General features: G+C 40.9%; 1 protein-coding gene and 1 long non-coding RNA gene across 5 annotated transcripts in view; one reads left to right on the top strand and one right to left on the bottom strand.

Moving 5' to 3' along the window:
* The window catches only part of FRS2 (fibroblast growth factor receptor substrate 2), a 50,248-nt gene that overhangs the window by 10,558 nt on the left and 16,514 nt on the right, over positions 1–23,176 (top strand). For 2 of the 4 annotated variants that reach the window (XM_040553124.1, XM_040553101.1), the window contains one exon: positions 20,758–20,864. The gene's annotated coding sequence lies outside the window, so the exon portion shown is untranslated. Of the gene's footprint in view, positions 1–13,276; positions 13,413–17,825; positions 18,084–20,757; positions 20,865–23,176 lie in introns of those variants that run through there. The other 2 variants (XM_040553116.1, XM_040553107.1) reach the window with 2 other exon arrangements.
* On the bottom strand, positions 1,285–12,394 carry LOC121068085. The gene is made up of 3 exons (XR_005818599.1): positions 12,325–12,394; positions 4,189–6,739; positions 1,285–1,811 (listed from the first exon to the last, which is right to left on the bottom strand). It is a non-coding gene; the product is annotated as an uncharacterized LOC121068085 (long non-coding RNA).

Genomic DNA, 23,176 nt, shown 5'->3' on the forward strand with positions numbered 1-23,176 from the left:
TTGCAAAACGTTGGGATTGACTTCTGTTTGCTAAATGAAATGGCTTAAATCTCAGAAGTTTAATCTTAATTTGTACACTCAAGTGAAGTTTTATGGCCTTATTTTGTAGGAGTAAGAGTATTTTATTTTATTTCATTTTTTAAACAGAATCTGTGCTGGCTAAATGGTTGCCATTCCTGTTCCTAAATATTTAGGAACTTTTGAAGCTGTATTTCTGCAGTTTTTTTGATGCTTCTACTGCTATGGGAGCGGAAGTTCGAAATTGCACTGCCAGACGTTGCAGAATGTAAGATTGCTGCTTGTATAAATCTAGATTAGAGAGTCGTACCAATTACTGTTCTTGATCCTGAAACTCAAATATACCTTATTTTCCCCAACATTTAAACAGAATTTAGTAGTTGCTTGAAATTGCACTTTGCATAGATAACTGTAGCTTTATATGTACTTAAATATATATAAATATATAAGTTGAAAGGAAGCGGTTTCAGAGGCTACAGCCTGTTTTCTTTTCTATAGGTGTTCTGTAGGTTTCTATAAAAGTGAAATTCTGGTATTTCAGCAGATCCCTGTAATATCCCTTTACGTTATAATGAAGCTGTTTTCATGACCACTTTGTAATTCTCTACTTGACCATTTTAGTTTATAAAAATAATGATTTATTTTGGCATTTTTTTGGGGGGGCTTCAGTGTCAACATAAGTATGAGCAGTAAGTTGAGTGGGATAGAAATGAAAATATTAGTACTGAGTCATTTGGACACTGATTTCACTAGAGTAGTAAGAAATTATTGTTTTTTTTTTTTTTTGTTTTGTTTTGTTTTTTCCTTAGGGAAGCAAGCAGGGGTTGGCAGTGTAAAAGTTTATGCAGTAGCCCAATATTTAATACGCAATATTTAATGTGACCTTGAGTGAGTGCTAGGCAATTGTTTTGATTAGCAATATTCACTCTGTTCTGGCTATTTTTAAAGGTGTGCAGTGGTCTTAGTTGTTCCCTTTATGTAACTAATAGCAAATGCTCTGGTTGAGGTGCATAGGTACTACTACTAATGGAAATGAGATGTGAGTAGAGTACAGCTGAATTTCTTCTGCAAACTGGAGTTTTTTACATCCATCTCCTCACCCTCCAGTCACTCCTATAGCACGTGTACGTAGGTGTGGCTACTGGGACATGATTAAGGTAATGTGGCTTTTTAAATTGTAAAATAGGATATTTAAGAAAAGCTCTAAGGTTTTAAAAGGTTTTCATTAATTTTGAGTATATGGTTAAAAGAGCTTTCAAATTCCATTTCTTTTGAAAAATGTCTGCCTGTAACATTAAAATCTTTGATATAAAACGTGACCCTTATCAACATGAGTATTTGCTTGTAGTAGAAGAAGAAACACCTCCTTTAACCTTTTTGCTCCTTTTCAGTATAGATATTTGTTGCTACTGGTAAAACAGATGTGCTTTTGGTAATTTTCAACCTGCTCCTGTTCTGTCTGCCCGCATTGGTACTGTTGCCTTGATGTGCAGAGTAGTATAAGATGCAAAATTACCTGTGCAATTTCTTCTCACTGTTAAGTTCAGAATGATGGAGTGATTATTATGCAAAACTTGAATTCTTGATGCTGACTTGTAGGTTTACTAAGGGGTGGTCTTGGATGCAGAATTTCACAGGAATTTTGTTCCTCTGTTCTCCCCAGAAATGTCCCGTCTGTCCCTGTTGCTTGAAGACAACAGAAACCCCATGGTTTGCGCAGGATCACTGGACAAGCTTGTGATGTTAATCACATGTTACAACATCTGTTCTGCCATTCATATTGCTCTTTTTTCCTGAATCAATTAGAGAAGCCAGAACAATTAAAGATAAATACTTGGAATTTGAACGCATCAGTTCCTGATAATTGAAAATGCAGCTTAAGATTGGAAAATAGATATAAATAGTAATTGCACCCTTTAATGGTTTATAATTATTTAGATATTATTCAACATATATAGATAGGTACATTTATATGGGAAAACGTTCGCAGAGTATAATATAGATACTTGTGCTATTGTTAATTTGTTTGACTGTTTTGGGTGGTGTTTTTTTCCTTCCCCCCACCGTTACTGAATGATAATCTTCGTGGCAGTTGTCACAGATCTGATACCAATCATACTTCAGCCCTGTTTTCAGCCCCCTCCACCACAGCAAAGAAGAAGAGATGATAGTGGATCCAATGCTATATTTGTGTGTTGCAAGATCCAGGTGTAAATTCCACCTTGCTTGAAACTGGCTTGCACTGGGAACCTGGGTTCCTCCCCAGTAGGCAGTGCATTGGAAGGGGGAAGCAGGAGTGCTCGGGAGCTGGCGGTGCCCGCATTACCGTCCTGCTGGGTGCAGGTGATCAGCTTCTGCCCGTTTGTTGGGTGACTTCAGTAGGGACTGATCTTTTTGCGTCAGAGACCAGCAAATTGGATAATTCTGGTGTTTTGTGACGAGGTAACTAATGGATGCTTCAGGCCAGCTGACGACCAGAGCTCTCTGCACCAGCTCAGCATGCTTCCTGATGCGTCTCCAAAACATGCCGATATCCAAAATTACAAGCTCGTTGGGCTGCTAGGGCAGCTTGTGCGTTTGGTTGGCAGGAGTTGCACCATCCTAATGACTGTTTGTTCCTTGAAGTTCTCGCTGGCTGTTTACAGTGATGCACGCTCCTTTTCATTTGCCATGCAGGCGCTGTTTTTTGAAACGTTTGTTGGGCACGTGCTCTTCTGACCTACCTTCTCTCCTTGCCACACAGACTTGCCCCTGTATAGACTTGGGTTTGTAAGGAATTGAGGGAGAGTTTTTGACAAGATGCCCTTTTTGCCCTGGTTTACAAGCAAAGCCTTGAAAATGGCAGCGGGAAGGATTTGAGTCTCACATGATTGAGATCCATATGTAAGGACCTTTGGACTCGCTTTTTAATGTTCTCTCTTAGAGTACAGTTCCTATAGGGCAAGTAAAGTACTTCTAGCACAGCGTGTCTTGAAAATGCTTTAATTTCAAGGTCAGTGGCCATTGTTTTATTCCCTTGACCCTTTTAGTATTGCGGACCATTTACACTACAGGCTTACGAAAAGGAGTGGGTTTGTTGGTGCTGCGTGCTGACGGTACCCAAGGTATAGCTGCAGTTCCCCGGGAGGCTTTGTCTGGGTCAAGTTTTGTCTTTGTCTAGTTTCCTGAGAGGTTGTATGTTTTGCTTTTTCTGAGCCTGTACACATCAAGCTGTATGTTTGATGTCCTTACAGTTGCGGCTTCGAACGGTTACATGGAGCAGGGTGTTAGATAAAACCTCTGTTTAAGTACAGAACTACACGTAAGATTTCGTAACTGCCTCTACCGAAATTAAGGGTGAAGTTAATGGAGGCTGTGAGGGAGAGAAAAGGTCACATCAGCGCAGGAAGGATGGGCAGTGAGATCTGCGGGGAGCTTTCCGGGCCTCCTGGACTCCAGAGGCCCTGGCCGCGGTTGCTGCTGTTCCCGTCACCGTGGGCGGTGGTGGCGCGGTCACCCGGCTGGCCTTCTCCACCCAGCAGAGGGATCGGCAGTGGGATGACGGATGCTCTGTAACTTACATCAGTCTTACGTGCAACAGGGTGATATGATAACACGTACGCCTTGGAAGGGATGTATTACATTTTATTATCACCAAGTTTGTCTGTAGTTTTTGCTCTAAAATGGCTTCTAAATACCTTTGAATATTGAAGAGAGGTTTGCTCTTCTGTTCTGTTTTTGCTTGGTAATGCCAGCATTTGTTGTTAGCTGCACGTTGCTTAAGGGCAGGAGGAACCTGGTCTGATTCCTTTTTGTTCAGACAAACTATTACATCTCACCCATTTACTCTTGAAGTGAAACCAGGTAACTTTCTGCCTAAATAATGTACTCAGAAAGGTTTTGGAGCTACTCAAGAGATCAAAGCTCCACTAGTTTTCTTGTCAGTTGATTACAGACATTAATTACCACGTATTTATTGCGTGTTTAATTATTTGGCGTTTTTCATACTTAATGGCTTTTAAAAACAGATCTCTTATTCTCAAAGGTCCTATCAAGTTATCTCCTCTTGAAGCGTAAACAATCTTTTTTTTTTTTTTTCCATTTGACCAGTGATTTCTGGGTGCAAATATTTACTAAGCTATAACTTCTAAATCCAGAAATCCCATCTTAATCCATTTGTAATGAACTCACCTGCTAAGGATAGGACAGCTCGGGGATCTGGCAGTGTCCCACATCTCTTCTGAACACAGGAGAGCACCTCAGCAGTCATTACCGTGTTTCTCCACAAAATATAACAACGTGCAGGGGTCTCAGGTGGCAGTGTTCAGCTAGTACAATACATATGCAATAGTTCCTCAGAAATACCTTTTAACCTGCTGCATTTTGTTAAAACCAGTAAAAACAAATCCTCTCTGTGGAAAACGCTGTTTCAGCTGAGCTGGTTTTGGAATTCTGGTGTGCTGAGAAAGTATTACGTAAAAAACCTTTTTTCCTAGCATGTCAAGCATTGGATTTCTGTACCTGTCAGCTGGAGATGGTGAGTAAAGCATCACTCCTGAGCTTGCACCAGGCTGCTGGTGAGAGGCTGTCAGCTGTCAGTCTCTCTAGCTGAGTTTTACATTTTTACCCAAACTGGCTAGTTCTTTTCTATATAGTTAAATTATTAATTTTTTATATTGTTTTAGCCCGCTACCTTTGAAAGCTGATCTTTGAGGACGTGTAGTCGTCTTCTGGGTATGTGACAGATCTGGATTTGCCTCCAGAACTGTTACCCTGTGAACTTTTCTTAAGAGAAATTGTTTTTATTTCAAAAAGATAGGCAAATGTATTTCTCTGCTCTCAATAGCATGTTGGAAACTCTGCCCCCATACCTTGCCTACGGAAAGCCAACAAAATGCACCAAAAAAACTGGCTTGGGGTTTTGCTGGTTTGTTTGCATATTGTTCCCAGGGCTTTCCTGAGCAGTTGCAATGTGTTGTAAGGAGTGAGAAGATTCTTTACGTACTTCACAGGAGTTTGAATATCAACAACAGTAACAAATTATTTTTCCTTAGTTAAAAGAAATATTTGTTAAGATGCTGGAGCAGAGAAATATTACAAGGCAAATCTTTGTATAGATGTTTTACTGCTTTGAGTTTTCACCTAGAGAGTAACTCTAGAAGGGAGTAAGCAATTCTGGAAGGGAGTCTAGAAGTCAATTAAATATCTGTTTGAATCAGTTTTGCTTCCATTCATCTGTAGTGGAAGACTAGTTTATGATATTGAATCTTAGAAATTAAAGTTAAAATACAAATCTAGTTCCTAGAATTGAGTGAGTTATTTTTATTTCCATTCTTGTCAAAGTAAGTGCCAGCAGGCTTTGTGGGCTTTTTATTTAAATGTTTTCATGCCAAAATATTTTACATGCCGTGTTTTTTTTTTTTTAAACAACTGTGCTACTTTGTTAGAGACCCAAGGTTTCACCCACACAATCATGGTGCCGTAGATGTAAAAATCTATGAATAATTGGTTTTTATATCATGCTTTGGATGGACTTGGAATCCCCTGAAGCAGCAAATTGGCTGTTTAAATTCAGTAAATAAAGTTACCTGTCATCTTACAGAATATTGTCGTATCGGGAGGGTATCCGTTTTCCTTGTTGTGGCTGCTTTAAAATTCAACCGAGTCCCACAGATGGGTCAGAACCGTGACTTTATTCATGTTGCCCGTTAACAGACTGCCTCGATCCGAGTTCATCTCTGTTCCCCTGACTTCACACTGAGAGCAAGGTATGATCGCTTATTTAAGCGCAACACAGAGTAGGGTAACTACAAAGGTGTATCTGTGGGTGTAGTTTCAGGAGTGTTTCAAAGCCTTGGGGTGCTGTTGGGATAAGCAGTGCCACCCCCTGTCTTCTGCTTGTGTGCTCACGTGGCCAACCTGATCGGGAAGCTGGTGCAGATTAAGAATAGCCCAGCAAGGAAAACGATCATTTTTAACCCAGGCCAGCTATCAGTGAAATAGTGATGTATGGGAGCGATGGCTAACTCGAGGAGCATTTCTAAGAAGCACAGCCTAAGACAGTGGAAATGTAGGCGTGTAAGTGGTTTTCTTACTATTTTTTTGCTTGTGTAGCAGTAAATGTATTTCACTTACATTTATCAGAGATGAGGTACACTTTAGCAGGAGGAGGGACGAAAGGCACTTTATCTGTGGTCAGATTGTGCTAACGAAGCTGGGATTCGGCGTGACGCTCCAGCTGAGCTCCGAGAGCAGCCAGCAATAGTCTTGCTCTCCCCGCACATTCCTGCCTCCTCTCTGTTTCGCCAGCCCTGTCACCGGGCCAGCAGGGAGGCAGCTCAGGAAGCTAAACTGGCTGCAACACAACCTTCCAAAAATACGTTTCCAGCTGGCCTTGCTCCACGAAGCAGCTCACCATGGAGATGGGTGAGAGTTTGCGCTCACCTGTGGCTGGGAGCGGGCAGGAGGGCACATGGCGGCGCCTCTGGCCTGTGGTACCGGGCCGCCTCCTGCTGCCACGAGACGACCTCCCGGAGGGTGCCGGCGTGCTTCTGAGCAGCCCTGCTGTCCTTTTCGTCCTGCTGCCCCCGGTGCCTGCCCGTTAGCCCTGCCAGGGTTCGGCTGCTGCTGCTCCCCGTGCCTCTGCGGCGCGCTCCATCCGCGTTAATGGTAATAATAATTAGCTCCATCTGCTAATAATGGTAATAAAGTACTGGGATCTTCCACTGTCTCTAGAATGAATCTATTACAAGAGAAAATAGGCAATCAATATAGCCATCGGATGCTGGCAAAATGGCTAGGCAAGGACACACTTGTCCATGCTAACTGTAAACCAAATCAGCTCATCATGCACTGTGTTTGAAGTCCTGGTGTGGTATTTTCAAGTACATCGGCCTTGTTCTTCATATCTAGAAGTTGCAGATGTTTGCAGCATGTAAGGTCCCCTCATGAAATAATAGAGAATCATAAAATCAGCGTGTACTTGTACATAGAGGATGCCATTGAATGCAGTTCTGCTCATTCAGAGAGGGTTGCAGCTGAGTCTTCATATGCACTTCTGAAACCCAGTCCTGCTACAAACACTGCGCTGAAAATGAGGAGCTACAGGCAGGTGGGGGCTGCTTGCTAAATACATCTTGATGTTGCAATGAAGAAAAAGGATGTGACCACTGCATGGCAGCACGTGCTGCACACACTCAGGCGTCGCAGTTGCTGATCACAAAACATGCATCTGCTATCAAGACAAGAATCCATAAAGATCATTTATTCTCCTTAAAAATCATCTGCCACTTAAGATCGAAGGTGATGATTTCAGTATAATGTGGTGAATATGATTTATACTCTTGATTTAAAGAATTACGGCTTTTCTGTATAATTGAAGGTACCAGTGCTTATAAATGTTGCCTGACACACAAAGTAGAGAGTTTAACCCTGAAAACCTTGCACAGAATTGACACAAAGTAGAGAGTTTAACCCTGAAAACCTTCCGCGGAAGTGATTCTCTAAAAGACATCTTCCACTTGTTAGTGGAAGGAATCTTAAGGAAGGTCATGTTTAAATAAAATTAAATGTGACTTCTGTGGTGAGGGAGTCTTCATTTTAGTGTAAAATCCTGCTCTTCAAAATTGGCACCTTCACTGTACAAACAGACTTTCAAATTACTAACTTGGGACTATAAGATGCCTGAGAAAGAACCTTCAGTAATGTCTTGAGTTCATTCTTAACACAAAGAAGAATAAAATCAGGTATTTTTTCCATTTCCCGCCATCTCACCCCAGAACACTTTTCCACATGATACAGATATAGTTGAAAAAACACATGATTTTTTTTCCCATGACGGCTTTCTAAAATAATTATCTAAGTAGTAGCAAAATGTGAAGTCCACAGCTGATGGTATTGGGGGATTTTAAAACATGGCTGGGTTTGCAAGAAACATGTACATTCTTACATTATAATCCATTATTTTGAGAAGTAAAAGAGAGCAGATAGTTATTCAAGTTAACTTTAAAATGAAACTAGCAATTCAGTGGAATTATTTTACAGCATTGATTAAAGATATATTTTTAGGAATAACGGTGTAACAAAATTCGGTGCAAGATCCTACAGAAGGGCAAGGTGATACCCTTGTTTCTCCAATCTCTAAATCAGTCATCACTCATTCTCTGACAGATGTCATTTGCTTGCAGCCTCATGTCCGCTCACTCAACAAGGACCAAGACTTGAGCCCAAGTGTGTTGGCCAGGATCCCCTGTGAGCAGGACAGGAGAGGAAGAAAGCTGTCAAATCCTCGTGACACCTCAGGGGTCCCTCTTGATTGCTGGTGACACACTAATTTTTGGATGACCTTTTATATCCCTTAGTGATCATCCAGCATTGTGGCATGGTCATTTTAGTTTTCAGCTTCCATAAATCTTAGGACAGGCAGCTGTTCATCGTCTGTTTCTCCTTTGTTTTTCTGTAATAAATGTTTTTAAATATATGCCAGTAGGCTGTGTTGCGGGCTAGCTAACGGGAAGGGGACTGATCTATATGATGTGATGCTGCTGTCCTCCAGGCTCTGCCACTGGCAGAGGTCGGGGACCTGTGTTCTTCCTTCTCAGTGCAAGCTAAGCTTTTAATCCTTGTTCTGGTGCTGTGGCACTGACACACGTACATGCACACTCATACGCTCCCATTTCCATTCATGTTACCTATCGTTCTCATATTACTTTTACAGATCTTTACAATCTTTAGGAGGTATTTGTGAAAAGTGGACAATTCAGTATGGAGTCTGTAGGCAGGTATGTTAATTCTTTGATAAAAGAAGGTGCTCTGTGATGTTAAAATTGGGCAGCAGTTGTCTCCAGTGGTGAAATATTCATCTGACAGAATAAAGGTTGGTAGGGCTCTGTATAGAGAGATCTGGATTGCTACAGAAATTTCTGTTCAATGTTTCAGCAGTGTTCAAGAAATAAACATTTTCTAAAACCCAAAGAGGAGCTTTTTTTTTCAAAATCAAAAATATAATACAAGTAAATGGGACTTTTAACCTGTGTTACTTGTAACACACTAAGAAAATAAAGATTTTTAGTTTAATGGAAGTTTTCTATCCAGTGTACTGGCAGATCACAGTCCAGTTTTTTGGTAACTTCCACCTCAGATAGGAAAAATAAAACTTTTTTAGGGCCTGTATCAGTTAGGCTAGTTGGGAGTCTGTTAAATCACTAACCAAGGAGTACTCAAAACAGATGAAGATGTTGTAAAGGGTGAAGTGCTATTTAATTGTGTGTAAATTGACAGTAAGAGATTCAGCAGCAAACAGAAGAAAAGGGTTGCTTTGATGCCCAAATATGATTAGGTTTGGGTTTTACTTACATCTGCTGGGAAGATTAGGATGTGAATCACTTGGTAGAGCTCAGCTCATGGACGGGTTAGGATGGTTCAAGAAATCAGCCATGCTAGATGTACATATGCTCGTTTTCATTGCAAATGCAAAGAAAAAAAATAACCTACTTGCTTTTCGACAGATGTAATTCAGTGGTAACGAGATTATGGATCTAACTAAGATCATGGATCTCGCTTCTCATCAGCTACCGGTGAAGTCTACGTAGTCCAGCTTTTGCAGAGAATGCAAATAGCTAGTGTTAATCTTCCCCTTGTACACCCTAAGCTGAGGTCGTAGGGGAGGTGGAGTTAAATGGCAGTTAGAATTCTTCCTTAAAGTGGGAAGAAGAAATGTGTGAGAAGCACATGAGGAGGCATGTGAACTGAGCTAAGAAATTCAGCAGTCTTTCAAGTGTGATGAAAGGAATTTTCTGCAGAAAAGGGAGCAGCGATAAATAGAGGTGACAAACGATTTTTAAAAGAACCCAGATTTAGCGACACCTTGTAAGGATGGGACTTTCAGTTTTCCAAGAAACAACAACAACAAAAACACAGCTATAAAAGCAAGATGTTTGGGTAATGCCAGGTCACTTTCATCCACATGCTAGCAATTTTTTGATAAACAGAAACCAATGAATGGATAAGGAAGGACACAAGTTGAGAATACATACCAAAACAGTATTTTTTTTATTTATTTTTTAGAAAACACAGTGGCATGGTCTTAGCTTTGATAATGTGTTACTGTGTCTGCTTTTAATTTGGGTAAGGCAAACCTTGCAGGCTTTTAAATGTAATTTTAATTAATGTATTAGAAGACTATTTGCAAAACATGTCAAAAACATAAAAGCAAAACTTAACCTTTCCTGAAATGTTGGAATGAACGCTATTTCAGAGATCAGAATAATGCAAAATATAAATTCAGTGCCACTTAGTTAGCAGATTTGGCACTTTGCTGGCTTTGAAGAATTGGCAAGAGCTGTGGGCCTCAAGTTTTAGGAGGCATTTGTGGTTAAATATTAGAGAGCTGACTCACTATTTCAACAGTTTGAAGCCAGGCATCCTTTTCAAGAATTAAGCTCAAGTCTCCCTTCTTCCTAGGGCCCATTACTTGACTTAATTGTTGTACCCTTTTGCTTTATTCTCCCATCTCCTTGCCTTTCTCCTTGATCCTGTATCCAAAAAGCTTTCCTGTAGCAACGATGCTTAAAACTTCAGTCCCGTTTCTGCTGTTTTGTTGTTGCATAAAAATGATACTTTCACATGTGTTGTTTCTCAGAGGGCATTTTTAAAGATATTTGGAGTTTCCAAGACTAAAACAATTTAGTGCAGCTTGCTTGTTTAACCTAATGCAGCGGTTTGGAGTTTGATGTTTTGGTTGTTTCTTTTAAAAGGATGTAGTTATTTTGGCAGACATTCACAGAAAACAGCATGGTGTTGCGGATCTGGAGAAATTGTTTTATTAAGAAAGTTAAAAAAATATATTTGCATGCGTGTAAGTTGTTTTAAAAATGATACCAAGTAAAACTTAAGTCTTGTTTCTCTGGAAGTTTAGAATAAGGGGATAATTTTTTAGAGAAAATTTAAATAAGATAACAAGGAACATTGTCTCATACTCAGAAGGATTAACGGGGATGGTGGCATAAATGGCTCATGTATTTTTTTTTCAAGATACCTTTTCATTAAAGACCTAGTTTTTTTTTTTTTTTTTTTAATACGCTAACCTGAAGATGTTAAACTCCATTTAATGTCATTTTTATCTGTGTACCTGTAGAATAGAGTAGTTGTATTGATGTAGTGCCTAGATGAAATGTGTGGTTGTCTTTTATATCGCCAAAAGATGGGGTGGAAGCTTCCTTCCAGGGAACGTGGGTCTCAAAGCGCTATGCTAGAAGTAAGTGGAGAGAGGTGTAGGATCAGTGTCATGGAAGTGGGCCTGAAATGTCCCATTGTTAGCAGGACACCGCTACCTGCTGTAGTTATCTCTTTGCTCTTCTGACCCGGCCCTTCAGGTTGCTCTTCCATCTTCATTTTGACATAGTGACAGTGGTGAACGCAGGGGCTTTTCGGTTGGAAAAAACACTTATTTTTAAGGGATTACTGAGAAATGGTGTTCCAAGAAATGTTTAACTAACTTATCTGAAGTTGAGCATTTTGCTGAAGTGATTGCTTTTAAGAAGAGCCGTAGAGCTTATTTTGTTTTAATACTAACATGCAATTTCCAAATTTTGCATAACAGCTCTTCAAGATAGTTGGCAGGTCATTGTCAAGGCAGACTGTTTGGGAACATTTAGTTTAAAAAAAAATGCTTTTCTTTTCTATTTTTTTCTTGTTTCTTTTTATTTTAAGTGGGTTTGGGACATTGTTTTACGATAATCAGATTGAATCCAGATACACCAAAAAACTCCCCAAAACCTATGCAGCAAAACAGAAGCATCACTTGAAGAAGGTCTGAAACCCACCTGTGCAAATCTGGGTGTTGGAAAGGAGGGAGGGGGAAGAGGAGAGGAGAGGAGAAGGAGGAGGACGAGGAGAAGGAGAAGGAGAATCTCTCCTGCTGGAGCTGCCTGGAGAGGGATGCTGCTGCCAGGGCAGCTCGTGATGTGCGCAGAGAGGAGGAATTGGCTGTGCTGGTGCATCAGCCCTCCTAATCACGCCTTCAAAGAGGGCTCGGAGGGCGGCACGCAGAAGCTACGGGCTGGTGTGCCGAAGCTTGCGTGTGGTTGCGATAATTTTTTTTTCACAGGAGTCAGGAGGCTGGCAGTTTAGCTTGGGTTTTGCCAAGTTTTTTTTTTTTTTTTTTTTTTTTTTTTTAATCTTGGAAAGGGCTAGCGAGAGAAAAGGAGTGTACGTTTAATACTGTATTTCAATCATAAGCCTGACAGCATGCTCATTTAATAAAAATCTTGGGGTAAAGCTCCACCTGTTAGCATAAATGAAGTTATAAACTAGATTCGGCAACTTCACCTCTGCCGTTCGTTGTGTTTTCCATAATTGCAGCCAGTGGCACCAAACTATTTCTCAGCACGTTTAGCTTCTTCTTGGATCTCCTTTGTTGTAGTTTTTAGCTCTGTGATGGTCTGTTAGCACTGGTGTTTTGTTCTTCCTGCCAGTACCTCTGTTAGCGAGCACTGCTGCCTTTTCTGCCTTACGGTACTGATGCAGCTTCAGTCTTAATTTTCTTAACTCTCATTGCCAAATGGAAGAAGGGCGAGGATTACGGCCGACCTTAACACCATCTCTCCAAAATACATTCACAGCGTGGGGCCGAGTCGTTGTTACGTCAGGCTGCGCGAGGCCAGGACGTCTGAAAGAAGAGTTGATTCGAAGGATGGCAGCGTATGTGGGGAGGCAAGGAGGCAAGGTTTCTTCCAGTTCTGCTGAGCACACGTATCCCTTTAAAGCGCTCTGTTTCCATGGGAGAATATTCCAGCTCTGGCACCTCTTACATCTGTTCTGTCTTCAGACATCAAAGCGAATTAGTCAGTCTTTGCTGATGTACAGAAATCGTCTATTTTTTCTCCAAATAATTACAAAGTGAATAGGACCGTTCTGCGACCGTTGGGGGAACGAGTCTCTTGGAGCTGACCACAGTCAGTAATTACTAGTTCAGGGCAAACGCTTTATTTTGATGCTGCATCTCTTATGTGCATGTGAGGTCTGGTACGTGGGAGTCCCGTGTTCCAGAAACCTAAGTTTTGTTTTCCAATTGAAAGAACTTGGCTTCGTGGTAGTGAATGTAGGCTAGCCAAAATAAATAGAAGGTCATAGTATGGGCTATTTTAAGTCTTAAGTAGGATACCAGGATTCTGAAATCATATAGAATTTGCCACCGTGGATTACATCACAACTCTGAAGACGCGGGGCTTGCCACATCAGATGAATCAGTTACCCATTTAATCTGTTGTACTGCCCCGTTAGGAGATGGGCAGGATTCAGCTATCAGCAGAACTGCAGATTGCAGGATCACTTCAGCCACCTTCACTGCTATTCTGCAAGGAGTAAAATGGTGATAAAGCAATTGTTATCTTACTCAGCAGCAGTTCGCCTACATGGTGAGTTGGTTTCTCTGTTTGTTAGTCTGCCTGCTGTCTCCAGTGCCTTCCACTTTGATGAAAAATTTGTTTTGTGCAGAAAAATTAAAGCGGCTTTGTTGCAGCGATGTCTGTGTTTAGCGAGCACAGGATGTCCTGAGTTACTTAGAAATTGTATGCGTATAACCTGAAAAGCTTGGCTTTGTACTTTCGGTTTGTGCTTAATCTCCGGGGTGACAGTATCCTGGTGGAACTGGTCGATGCTCCAGGATAACCGTCAGCATCAACATTGCTCAAAAACTCTGAGCTGGAAAAACTGCCTATCATAACGTGTCTGTAGGGACTTGGCTGTGTTTTCCTCAGGTATTTCCAGTTGTGAGAGTTGAAAAGAAGAGAAAGATGCGCTGGAATGAGCTTCAGGGAGGGGCAGGTTGCATGCTGTATGGCTCATCCCGGGGCAAACAGAAAAACAGAAAACAGAAGTTCGGTGGTGTTGCTGGCTTTCAAAGGAGCTGAGCATGTAAGCTTCAGGTTCTGTCAGAAAACGTTTGGGCAAGTAAAGGTAGTGCTACTTCTGCCATTATTTGGGGGTGTTTTAAATGGGATTGAATGCACAGCTTGTGCAGTATCTTTTAAAGCATGTTTTTCCTCTTTGACATAACCCAGTCCCCAGTATTCTTCATGAAGGAAACGGTGAAATAGGCTGCTTCAAATTTCATTCTGTGCTCGCTGCTTGTGTTTTTGCATGGCAAAAATTCACTGTTCACAGGCTAAATGCCAGATGTAATTAAACACCAAGCAATATTGGACATGGTATGCAAGGGTGGAAACTGCGAAGCAGAAAGGATGTCAAATCTGAAATTAAATGAATTCATATTTAGTGTCACTCTGTAAAAAGCTTTGAAAGGAAAAATAGGACAGGAAACATGAGGGTCGGGGGGAAAGATGGAAAGTGAGTTGCAGAGAGTGGTCTGTGTCCTTAAACGTTTGACACTGATTTTGTTTCCAGATACTCGAGGTCATGGAAAAGATTAAAAATCTTGTAACTTTTTTCAAGAGAAATCAGCGTTAAGGCGGTGTGGTTCCTGCATGAAGCCAGTTGTGGAACTGTACCAAAATGGGGTTGCTTGTTTTGAATGTCACCGCTGTCCCCAGGTACTGGGGAAAGAGGTCAGCCTCAGGTGGGGGCATTGGTTTAACAGCATTCAGTCCAGCAACCTAAAACAGAGGATGAATCTGGTGTTGTATTTAAAAACAAGTAATAGAATTTTTTTTCTCCATACCCCCTGGGTTTTTCTTCGCACTTTTCTATTTGCGGTACAGAATTTCCTTTTTTTTTATTTTTTCTCCCAGTTGAGGTAGATACTTTTAAAAATAAAAATAAAAAAGTCTAGACGAGGCAAATGCTAGAAGTGTAATGGGTCTGTTCCTGCACAATGTGGTTTTAAGTGTTAGGTATCTTAATAGCTTGGGAAGAGCAATGTTCCATTTTTAAGGAGTTTTATTAGAGGTGACAATATTAACATGCTTGGAGGAAGGGAGAAGGGGGAGTTTTCCTTAATCCTGAGAAAATTGTGCATATTTTTGCATAGATACAAATAATTTATTGCCATCAGTTCTGACAATTCCTGAACTCGAAGGCAGCAGCAGCGAGAGCCCTTCTGGGCTTGGGCCAGCTGTCTGCGGACAGCAAATTCTACCTTTAGGCTGCAAATTCAACAGGCTTCGTTTCTGTCTTAGTGGAGACTTGATGGGGTTTCAGAAAGAAAACCATTTAGTTTCATCCCACTTGCTGCTTTAGTTTCAGGCTGCTTCCTTCTACCTGGGGGAAAGCAAAGAGGGGCGCCGTCAGGTGGAAGGAGGACCTTCGGCTCTTCGCTACCCCTTGTTCTGCTTTACACAGGTTATTTTCTTGGCAAGGTCACGGTTTCTGTGAAGGGCACTATTTTGGGAGGCCTTCAGGTGAACTTCTGTATTTCTGTTGTGTGGTCTGGTGCCAGTCATTCTCACAGTGAGAGCACTTTGTGATGAAAAATGCCTGGCATTGATGACCCCATGACAGAAAGGCACGTGTAAGTTAAATAATTCCTTTCTTGTCTTCTACATGGCAAATGTAAGTCAAAGCACGGGAGAATTTGAGTTAGAAATAGCTTGTGGGGTCTGTTCCTTCAGAAGTCTTAAAAACTTCAGGAGAAAACACTAGCCACTCTTCTAAACTTTCTTGCTGCCATAAACACTGGTATCAGCAGAATACTTACTTTTAAGTTACCGTGTTCTTAAGATGTGTCTGATAATCCTAAATAACTTCAACTTTTAAAAACCGAAAAGAACCTCAGATGGCAGGAGGTTCATCTCCTGTTTTGTTACTGTTATGATTCGCTGGCAGGTAACTTTAAATAGGGAAAAGCTTGTGAACAAAATGCTGCAGCTAAAAGAAAAAAGAAAAGAAAAAAAAGAAGAAAAAAAAGAAAAACTGTGAAAATATCTGAGTTTTTTTTTTAATATAATAAATGTTTGTCATTCTAACTGTCCCCCAAGCAATAACTTGAATTTATTTCACAGAAGTCAGCTGTGAAATTGAAACCTTCCTCGGCTTGGTGCAGAAGACAGCCCTTATGTTCAGTGTTCCCTCTGCTCCCCTCCCACCGTTGAGCTTTTGCCTTTCAAAAACTTAAGGGTTTATCCTAAGGCTGTCAAGTACAACTAATATCCTATTTTTTTTCTTTTTGTTTACTTGATTGATCTGAGCATTAATTACAGAGTTAAGAAAGAAGCAGGTGTTGAAAACCATTCATATAAATTGTATTTTTAAGAGTATGGTAATGAAACTTCAGATTGAATATAGCCTTTCTGTTTGTTCTTGACAGCAAACAGCTGTGAGAAGCCTGGAGTTCTGCAGCTCTGAAACATTCAAGTGTCATGATGCTGGTGCAGCTGGAAAAAATCTTAAATAGACTTAATTTTTGAGCTGTCTGAATTGTCATGATTTTAGCGGTGGTGTTGGCTAACTTGTTTCAAGTGTAGTTAAACCATGGCTAACACTTGACAATGGTCGTGGGACACATTTGGGGAAATGTTTTAGGAATCAGCAGAGTTTGAACTATGAGGGTTTCATCCCTGCATTGTTATTGAAGAAAAAACAAATGTGAGATGCCAGGCATGCCAGCATCATCAATTCATGTGCTATTTCATGTTTTAAAAATAATTAAGGAATTGAAAAATATTATTCTGCTTAGTATGCTAAATAGAATTCTTGGCAGAAATTAATGAAAAAGGTGAAATACCCCTGATGGAGATCCATCCATCTCTGAATGAGTTTGCAGTTTTCATATGCCTCCAAAACCTGCAGTACTTTTGTTGGCTTGCTTTTGTCATAACACACAACATTTCCACCAAAATTGATGTTAAATGTAGAGAGTTTGATAATACATATTTATTTTTACTCTACCTTTTTAAGCAAGCATTTTAAATCCGAGTAAGAAATAAAAGCACAGGGGTGTTCTGTGTTGTAGTTGCTGGGATTAAAAATAAATAAAAAAAATTTTAATTGTATAGACCAAACAAGAAACAGTCTTTGAAAACAATGGATGCTGACACTTTTTAAGATTTTTTAAGACTTTTTTAAGATTTAAAAAGTAGACGCAAGCTTCCAAATTGGGTGATGGAGAACTCGATGGGGCTGAGAGCAAGATGCAGAGGATCTGGCAGCGTGGCAGCTCGGGGCTTTGAAAGGCCGCTTTGTCCTTGGAAGAGAGCATGCCCAAGAGATGGGTTTCCAGCCTTTGCTTCTCCCTGCCTCTTCTCAAGCGTGCTGTGCTTCGGGGTTTTTACTTCCCTGACTTTCAAAGGAGGTGTGCTAGGAATAACTGGAAGCAGAAAGTAGCCCCCCAGAGGTAACCTAACGTTCGCTTCTGCAACCGGAGTGTGCAGAACTTGGCTCGTGCCAGTTTTTAAGTCAGCTGTGCAACTCTGAGCTGATTTTAGCGGGGCTACCGGTCAGCCTGAGCACAAGGAGGGAGGTTGCTGCTCATCCGTGTGCCTTTCGGGTCACAAGAGGAATGCACACGTTGTTCAGACCATTCCCGGCCCAGGGCCGATGGCAGAAATGCCATTGTTGTTAGAATTTTCAAGGGTTTGACTGTGGGATTTTAATTTTACTTTTTATGTTATTATTTTTAAAGTGTTGACAGTGTTTACAGCGGAGCCTCTCCCTCCTTTGACTTCTGAGAGAGAATCACTTGTTGCCTCTGCAGTAGTGCTGGTGGTGCCTGCTGAGGGGCTGTAGTATCCTTACCCCACCTCCCTCCCCAAAATAAGGTAGTTTATTTCTAAATGTCTAAGGCTCTGCTTAGTCTATGAAGGAAGAGACATGCTTTACCTTACCAATCCAACCAATAAGTCTTACTGCATTTATGGCAGTTCCTAATTTTCACTCCTGTTCATCAGGTATAAACAAGTGCAGGTCTTGCTTTGTCTTTCCTGCCATTTTTGCCTCGCAATGCCCCGATGGATGTGTTGGGAAGAAGCACAAAATCCTCTCCTGCACCTTCTCCGTCCTTGCATGACTGCACCCCGTGGCCACTGATGCTTCGTGAAGGGGAAATTACAGCTCCCAAGTTTGACATTGTAGACATAACTGAGAAGATTAACTTTTACGGTTGTGACTGAAATTGCCTACTTCTCCTCATGTGTGTAAGTTTGTGTAAATATTTTGCAATCTGGGAAGATTTAAGAAAATCCCAAATAGAGTAAATAACTCTTAAGCAAAACCCAGCTTGTAATTGAAAACAACTTGTTGGAGAATTCTGTTACAGCTTTACATTTAAAAGAAGATAGGTGCTGTAAATCTGTGTGCTTTCATTTATCCATTAAAAACTTCATTTAGACCATTTAAGAATTCCTGTGTAACCAAAGCAGGGTAGTCTACCGAACGTAGTCAAACCATGGGAAGGCTTTAAAACTTTCCTAGTTAAATATCAGGGTAAATATCACCGCAGACACCTGCATTAGTGTGATTTGCATGTGATTTTTTGTTTGTTTACTATATAATTCTTATGACTACCTGTAAGATTTGACAGATAAACACAGTCCACCAGAGATAGTGGGTATTTTTTTTTTCTTTCTTTCTCTGTTTTCTCTCCCTTCCTGAAAGTTTTCTCAGGTAATTTGCTAAACTAAGTAAAGCTTAGTATTAGTGAAAGGGCTGGGTTTTCTGAACACTGGCAGAGGTCATCCTGTTGTGATCCTGTCCCCAGCTGGCGCAGGTACTCGCTGGTCTCTCTGCTGAGCTGGTTTTGATGTGCTAAGTCAACAAAAATCTGACCTCACCTAAAAATCTATGTGTACTCAAACAAATTGGGTAGGGCCATCACCGAAACAGAGCCTGTGTGTGTTGCAAAGGGATTGATCTTGAATACAATTGCATACAGTTTTGTCTAAGATCAAGAAGGCTTGTGGCTAAAGGGCAAATAAATTATATTAAGGGTACGTGACTGGCTGCAAGTTCCTGATCCTAAATACCGTTTGGGCACAGGAGAGAGAGAACCCGTGTGTTGCGTATGCAAATAGCCATGTCCATAGAGCACTTCAGAAAGGTGGTCCTTCTGTGCCTTTGTGGAATCTGCGTCTTAGTTTCAATTTAAATACAAGTAGTAAACTATTTCTTTTTTAATGTTGTATGACCAATGTACTCAAAAATTTATGCTCAGTCCTTGTCATCCTTTTCCGCCAGCTGGGAATAGCTCTTTTGTGTCAGACTGAAGTAATCAGTCTAGTATCCGGCTTCTTACAGTAGTCAGTAGGAAATATATAGGGAAGGGAATAACAATAACCAACATTTTATGATCATTCCTTAATGCCCATCCAAGAATCTGCAGCTCAGAGACTTTTTGAGCCCAATGGGAAAGCCTTGAGTTTAAAAGCTCATTACAGAGATATTTATTTTTCTTCCTTGCATCTGTCCAGTTACTTTCTGAACCTATACATTTTTGATACTCATTCCCATAAGTTATTGTAGATGGCAAAGTTTAACTACACGTGGCATGCAAAATGTATTTTTGTGTGGTTTTTGAACCTGCTCCATAACGTAATCTGCTGTTCCCTAATGCTTGCGTCTGGAGTAGTTGTGCTTTTGTTATCTTCTCCACATCATTCTGTACTCCTATTTTCTGCCTTTGATTATCCATGCCACTTTTAGTACATTTTCTGGCTTTACTACGTCTTTTTTTTTTAAACCAGGAAGGGGGGTCACAATTGCAGACATGACTGAATATGTAGGTGCTCTGTGGATTCATACAATGCAGTTGTATTTTAGTTTTTGCTCTTCTAGTTCTTTCTGACCGATTCTGTTTCATTTGCTTTATGTTGGTAGCTATTGAGCTAGTTTATTGAGCTGTCGAGTGTTTTCGTGACTCCATGACAGATCTTCTGTAAAAAGTAAAGCTCTTTTGCTAGGTGTGCTATTTTGCATTTTCCAGTATTGTATTTCTGCTGTCCTGCTGCACAGCCCCTCCATAACAAGAGCGTTCTGCAAGTGTTACTGTGATGCCAGGACCAGGGGTGAGCTTGGGACTGCGTTACATTTGATGCTGTGCAAAAAAGAAAGGTGCTTTAGTTTCTGAAAATGCTTTTAATTGAACCATAAGGCAGAGGTCAGCAGATGGATACAGAATCGTGGCAGTACTCTTGATGGGCAGAGTTGCAATGGTTTGCACAGACACTCTGAAAGGCTGGTAAGAAAGTGGCTAAATAACATGGTTTTGTGAGAATTCAGCCCTTCTCGCCAGTTCAAGAAGCAGTGTCAAAGAAAACGTGAAGAGCTTGCTTGGCAGTTCTCCAGACAGAGGATGGAGGCTGCCAACTGCTAGCCTGGTGGCAGCAGGAGTGGAGCTTTCAGTGGTAAATGCGAGAGGGCAGCTAGTATGAGAGTAATCCAGGCGAACAATAAAATAAAAGTGAAAGCAAGCAATTTATGCTTAGTGCCATGGAGCGAGAGCCACGAGGGATGCAAAGAAAGGGTGATGTGTTAGCCATCCATACAAGGTGACATTTGTATGTGGTCAGTAGGATGAGCAAGAGGGACTTGAGCAGAGCAAGTTGTGTGCCTTCCTCTGTGTGCCTGCCGTGGTTTGTTTCAGTATGTGCTAAGGATAACGGGAGATATCATTGCCAGATAGGCAATGGAAATGCTCGGGGAGCTCGAAGAGATGAGGCTGGGCCTAAGGTTCCCCGTACGAGGCAGCCTAACTGTGGAGACCTCACTTGACGTAATGATGCCAAACTAAAAAGGCCATATGTATTTCTGTTAGTTTACTAACTGGCGTCTTGAAAACAAGAACAAAAAACCATTTTTTATGTACTTTTCTAGTTCTAGGTCAAATGATTAGTTCTGTGACAAGACAGCATGACACTTTGAAGTATGACAGAACCCCTGATGCCGCAACAGAGGCTGGGAATATTAATGGCCAAATCTAGGTGAGTGATTTTTAACTTTGACGGTTCCCTGGTTGTTTTGTTTCTTCCTCATTGCCTTAGTTCCCATCTCAGCTTTGAAGCAGCATGATGGTTCTTGGTATTCTGAAGTATTAATATTAGAATATATTGGAGATGAAATAACAAGTGTGTATGATTGATTTTGATTACATCCATTTTCTTTGTCTTTCTTGAGACATGGTAGCTATATTTCAGACTTCTTCATATACTACATCTTTTTATTTGCAACTCTATATACTTCTCCCGAACTACTTTGCAGTTATTTTGTTATTGCCTATTCAGTTTACTATTGATTTATCTTTATGGTGAATGCAAAGGATGTCACGTTACTGTCACAGTGTGCTGCTCTTTAGTTGTATTACCCGTTTGTCAAAAGGTTTTGAGAAGTCTAAGACTGGGCTTTATTAGGTGTGAGCATCTGTGCTTGAAGGCTAGTAGATGCTTCTGTTTTGCAATTTAGTGCCGTAGGGACCAGAGCTTGAAAACCTTTGCTGCAAATTTATATTGCATTTGTTGTTAATCTGCATTGCAGCTGTTTTCACACATTGCTCTTTTTAACAGTGTTATCACAGAATAAATTGGGTATCGTCAGTCAGGTGATAAGACCAACGTCTGAACATCTACGTAGTGAGGCATGGTGGGGTGCCAGGGTAGGAAACCAGTAACAGAAGATGTTCTGTATCTTCCTTTCCTAACAGAACAGGCAGAATTCTTCAGCAAAAAAAATGAGTAGTTAGTCTAATAACAAGATACATGTATGGAGACTGTTGAAAGCAGTCTGTAATTGAGAGGTTGATTGGACTGATTAAGAAAATTGAAGGCTTCTCTTCACTGTGCAAGAACAACCAACCAGTTGTGTGTAGCATAGCTTCTTTCTGTTGTAGTAGAAGCAGACAACAACCTACTTCCCTGTTGGGTTGCGAAAAAAGCTCTGACAATTTAATGCATCTTTTTACACTATGGCCAGGAATGACATCAGAGAATCCATTGATTTTTGGCAATGTCGGGCTGTCTGCCTCTTTGTTACTGGATTAATCTAAGCCATGTTGTTAGCCTTTCTGTTAAGTTCTTCATTTCACCTCTGCAGGGCTTTGGTGGCCACTGACAGATGTCTGCAGTCTCTAGGGTAGCGGTATCGCTTTAGCGTGGCCTGTCTGGTCAAGAATAGTTAGCTGAACTTCACCATCTGCCCTGCACCTTATTTTTCAGCAGGCTAAAGTGCTAATTGGATACTACTGTTGCACACTAATACAAGTGCCTGGCTAGAAAGTGAGTCCCAGTTTTCCTAAGATGAAATCTGATTTTTCCCATTCTGTCAGAAGAAGTTCCGCCTTGCTTCTTCTTGACTCCAAATGTCATACCTGTTGTTGCTTACTAGCTCTCTTCCAAGATTTTGATCCACTTTTCATTTGTGTAGTGGAAATTTTAGTTCCCATCCAATATACAGCTCACGTAAATGGGTAAGTTTCCTTTTATCTGCTGTTCTTAAGAGTTTAAGATTGATTTGTAGCGGGGTGGTGGAAGGAGAAGAAAGTTGTGAGGCTTGGTTCTGTAACAGTTTTATCTTAATGCTCTATGAAAGCTTTACCATACATACAAAATTTTTTTCAGTTAGAATACCAAGAATATAAAATATATTTTTTTCTTAATTTAGCCATGGAGTTAGTTGAGTATTTTGTTGTTTTAGAGTAAGTAGACTGTATAACACAATTTAATCCAAAAGTAACATAATAGGAATTTAAAAAGTTAGTTTTAAACTATTTGTGTTGAACACGGAGCTTTGTTTCCCTTGCCTTTGATTAGGTAGCTGTATGTGCTTTGCTACATGGGAAGTATTCTAAACTGGAAGCACAGAAGTTGAGCAGAGGGCTGCCTCCAGGCCCCGAGTGCCTCCACCCTCTATTGAACGTGCTGGAGCTGCCCAAAGCAGGGCAGCTTTTCAGGATTGCCCTGCGGGCTCTTTGTGTTGCCTTTGCCTGGTAACCTGCAACCCTGGGCTGGGACGGGAGTCAGCCAGGGCTGTGCTCAGCAGCAAGCTGGAGAGTGCTCGTTTAGGTGGAACTGGGATCCAGGTAGTGCCTTACATAAAGACCTTGGTTTAGGAGAGAGAAGAATTGCAACCAATATTTGTTCTTTTTCTTTCTTTTTTTTTTTTTCCCCCTCAAATGCTACTATGGGAACTAAGGTGAGAGGTTCAGTCAAGTTCAATGGGTGTGTTTGGTAGTAACATCGGGCTGAACTGTTGGTAGGACTTTCAGGGCTTAGCGCAGTCACTTCTCAATGCCAAATCTCAC

The sequence above is a fragment of the Cygnus olor genome, chromosome 1 (genome assembly GCF_009769625.2).
Source record: "Cygnus olor isolate bCygOlo1 chromosome 1, bCygOlo1.pri.v2, whole genome shotgun sequence".
NCBI lineage: Eukaryota > Metazoa > Chordata > Aves > Anseriformes > Anatidae > Cygnus > Cygnus olor.